The sequence below is a fragment of the Budorcas taxicolor genome, chromosome 1, assembly GCF_023091745.1.
Source record: "Budorcas taxicolor isolate Tak-1 chromosome 1, Takin1.1, whole genome shotgun sequence".
Taxonomy (NCBI): Eukaryota; Metazoa; Chordata; class Mammalia; order Artiodactyla; family Bovidae; genus Budorcas; species Budorcas taxicolor.
The window spans coordinates 189952147-189956783 of record NC_068910.1 but is presented as its reverse complement, the minus strand read 5'-3'; positions in this window follow the sequence as shown (position 1 = coordinate 189956783).

The following is a 4637-nucleotide window of genomic DNA, read 5'->3' as shown; positions in this document are numbered from 1 at the left end:
TTTCAGTTCTTTCCTTGCAGAATGTGTTGAAGACAACAAGGTAAATATGTTAAAATATCTGATCTTGCCTAAAATGATATTTCTCTCTGATTAATTTGTACAGATGCTTACCTCTGACCCAAATACTGCCCAGAGCAATAAGCAAGACTGGGTGGGGGCAAAGGCACAAAGTGTTAGATATAATCACTTCCATCATCTCATGTCTGAATGAGTCTAGTTGTCAGACACCTCAAGCCCTTAGAGCTCTTTGGTTATTTCGGGTGGAATGTGATTTCTAAAGATGAATTTCTGACCTTGAGCATCTTCAACAAGGGCTTGATAGAAACTTCACAAAAGCTGAGTACCTCCTTGAGAACCCAGCTCTTTGTATTTTGTAGCCCAGCAGGATTTGGCCAAACCATACAACATAATCCCCGGACTGCAAAGACTTCTTTCAGCTTTGTCCTGAAGCAAACAGTCAACTTCCCAGCTGTGTGGTCATGGTCACGATTTCGTTATCAGCATCAACAAATTGAGTATTTACTTTGCACCTGGCACTGTTCTAGGCACAGGGGGTGTAGGGTGATGTTAGAATAAGGTCTTTTTTATGGAATTTATATCCTAACAGGTAGAGCCAGAAAGTAAATCAAGTAAGATCATTTCCAATGGTAAAAGGTACTGAAAGACAAAAAGCAGGGAGGCGAGACAGGAAGTGGGTGAGGGGTGCTTTTAGATGCACGGTAGGTAGCCAGAAGTGGCTCAGTGGTAAAGAATCCACCTGCCAAGCAGGAGACATGGATTCCATCCCTGGGTCAGGGAGGAAATGGCTACCCACTCTGGTATTCTTGCCTGTCAAACTCTATGAACGGAAGAGCCTAGTGGGCTACAGTCCATGGGGTTGCAAAGAGTCAGAAATGTCTTAATGATTTAACAGCGACAGCAGCAATCAAAGAGGGCTTTGCAGAGCTGGTAAATTTTGATCTGAGACTTGAGTAAGAAGGTAGCGCTGGCTGAGTGAAAATAGGGCACCAGGTGCTCCAGGCTGAGGAAGCTGCAGGAATGACTGTGTTAAGGAGGAAGCAATGTTGATCTGGTGAGGAAGGGAAAGCCGTCAACGTGGCTCCAGTGCAGTGAGGAAAGGAAGGCATGACATGAGGTGAGGTTAGGAAGAACTTGACAGTTTTAAGCAAGGGAGTGGTGTAGCTATAGAAGATCACTGGCCACTGTGCACAGCCGCAAGAGAAGAAACAGGTAACCTAGTTAGGAAGCTCTTGGCTGTGAAGATTAAATGATATCGTGTAAGTGAAGTGTCTAGCATTGCCCTGAGCACATAGCAGTTCTCTGATAAATAATTCAACCTCTCCTCTTATCATTTTCTTGGATCTTGTGATTCCTTTCTTCCCCACAGAGGCTAAGCATTCACTTTAAGGTTAACTTCACTTGACCTCTCTTAGACAAATTGAGCCAGATCAGGATATAGCACCCCTGTTGGTTTCAGGCTGGTATATATTGTTCAGTCGCTAGGTTGTGTCTGATTCTTTGCAACCCCATGGACTGCAGCATGCCAGGCTCCTTTGTCTTCAACTATCTCCTGGAGTTTGCTCAAATTCATGCATTTGAGTATTGGTGATACTATCTAACCGTCTCATCCTCTGCCAACCCCTTCTCCTTTTGTCTTCGATCTTTCCCAGCATTGGGGTCTTTTCCAATGAGTTGGCTCTTCAAATCAGGTGGCCAAAGTAATGGAGCTTCAGTATGAGTCCTTCTGCTGAATATTCAGGGTTGATTTCCTTAAGAATTGACTGGTTTGATCCCCTTGTGGTTCAAGGAACTCAAAAGTCTTCTACAGCACCACAACTCAAAAGCATCAGTTCTTTGGTACTCAGCCTTTTTTGTGACCCAGCTCTCACAAATGTACATGACTATTAGAAAAATGGTAGCTTTGACTATACAGACTTTGCCGGGAAAGTGACATCTCTGCTTTTTCATACTCTTTCTAGGTTTGTCATAGCTTTCCTTCCAAGGAGCAAGCGTCTTTTAATTTCGTGGCTGCAGTCACCGTCTTCAGTGACTTTGGAGGCCAAAATAATAAGATTTGTCTCTCTGGTATTTGAGGAAATTATAAGTTGAGTAGGCTACACAAGCATTCCTTCATATCTGCAGTCCACTACCACCCGCTGCTACTACTGCCTGATGCACTTTTGGGTGTTAATGGATGCTACCTGGAGAAGGAAGTTGTGTGGTCAAAGCAGTTGAGAAACATCGGGCTACATAGGCTTCTTTACAGCAGTCCTTCTCAGAACCTTGACTATGGACTATGTATCCCCAGACAGGAGATTGCTGTCCTACTTCCCAAACTTATCTGATCTCCAAGGGCTAAAATTCCACTGAACAGACTTTGGAAAACACTTTCAAACTGATTGGGCAACTAAATGTTTTGGGATCTGATGGTCTGATTGTTGGGTTGAGTCAGAGTCCTTAGGCACAAATCATAGAGAACATCTCTTGCTAAATTAAGCCAAAAGGGATTCAGTGGAAGGCTGTGTAGACTCAGAGAGCTGACAGGGCCAGATGGAAAGCTGGATGTGGGAGTCAGGAGGCCGAGGAGGGCAGCAGGCGAGAGAGCTGGGATCACAGTGGTGGGCAGTCTGGCCAGGCCCCCCCAGGAAGGATCACAGCTCTAGCCTTGCTCAGCCTCTGTGTTCTTCTCCCTGAAGTTTGGATTCCAGGAAGGGGTGGACCTTGATTTCCAGTCATTAGTGTTTAAAAAACAAATAACTTGAATGGCTACAAACAATCATTTAGTGTAGTTTACCAAGACTCTATTATTAGAAACTTTGGTTATTTCCACTTTTTTCTAAATAATGGTATGATGAACATCACCATGCATAACATTTTTGTTTTCATTCTTTAAAAAGAACTTTTAGATTCTTCCCAGATATGAAAAAGTTGGGTCAAAGAATATAAATATCTTAATGTTCATGTGATGTCTGTTGTCAACTTTCTTTCCAAAAATGTAGCATTTTAGACTTTCCCTAATGTTGAGCAGTGGATATTTCACCACATCTTTGCCAGCACTGGGAATTTGTGACATACTATTAAAAAAATAATTCAAATTGGAAGAAACTACTTGCCCCCAGCTGGGAGACTTCTGGAATCTATAAAACAGAGGGTGATTTTGGCAAGCTGCAGAGATGAGTGAGGTAACTGGTCCAGTCATCTGAACAAGTGTGTAGGTCTAAAGCAATTCCACCTGCAGAAGCCATGCTGAGTGGCAGCCATATTACTAGAGCTGCACTAATTTTCTCTGACATCTGGGGCAAAAGGCCAAAGATGCCCGATATGAATATCTTGTAACTCAATTTTTTAAAAATCACTATTTTGCATTATTTTTAGAAGACAGAAATTAATAACTTAAGTGTAAGTCTTTGGCTTCTCAGCTGCTTTCAATTTTTTGTTCAGTTTTGGCAAGTGAGTTTTCCACGTGTGTATGTGTCTGAGTAGAGTTGTTATAGAAGAGAGATCAGGGGAGATAGAAAGGAAGAAATCTTTGGTAGGTACATGAGAAAAATCAAGCCAAGCAATGCTGTGTGTCCTGTTTTCCAGACCAGGGGCCACTTAGGCAGGTTTCCATTTTTCTACTATATCCTGGAGTGTGTTAGGAGGAAATTTCCCTTTCTCCCAGATGACTTGTGAAATACTGCAAGACCCTCTTGCACTTTGTTGTTGTTCAGCAGCTAAGTCGTGTCCGACTATTTTTGACCCCATAGACTGCAGCACACCAGGCTTCCCTGTCCTCCACTGTCTCCCAGAATTTGCTCAAACTCGTGTCCATTGAGTCAGTGATGCCATCCAACCATCTCATCCTCTGCCCCCCCTTCTCCTCTTGCCCTCAATCTTTCCCAACATTAGGGTCTTTTCCAGTGAGTCAGCTCTTAGAATCAGGTGGCCAAAGTATTAGAGCTTGATCTTCAGCATCAGTCCTTCCAATGAATATTCAGGACTGATTTCCTTTGGGATGGACTGGTTGGGTCTCCTTGCAGTCCAAGGGACTCTCAAGAGTCTTCTACAGCACCATAGTTCAAAAGTATCAGTTTTCCGGTGCTCAGCCTTCTTTATGGTCCAACTCTCACATTCGTACCTGACTGAAAGTGAAAGTAAAGTCACTCAGTCTCCATCCATGGGATTTTTCAGGCAAGAGTACTGGAATGGGTTGCCATTTCCTTCTCCAGGGGATTTTCCTGACCCAGGGATTGAACCCAGTTCTCCCACTTTACAGGCAGACTCCTTACCATCTGAGCCACACTCGTACATGACTACTAGAATAAAAAATTGAACTTGAAGGTTCTTATCTTCCTAATCTTGTGTTTGATTAAAGAGAAGCAATATTGAACATCAAGCATGGTAGGGGGCAAGGTGGAAGGGTGAACCATACCTCTGAAGCTTCCTACCCTGGTTGCCATTAGCGATAATACAGCCCCAGCTTCTGGGCCAGGGAGGAGCCAGTGCTTGCGATGTGGCTTTGTCTCTTTAGCAACAGGGGTCAGATAGCAGTGAACTCTGCTTTAGCCTCTACCCTCATGACCAAAGGTCCAGAAGAAGTCCTCACATCTCCTGTAATCAGGAGAAAACCACACAGGCCCCTCTCTCTTTCTCTC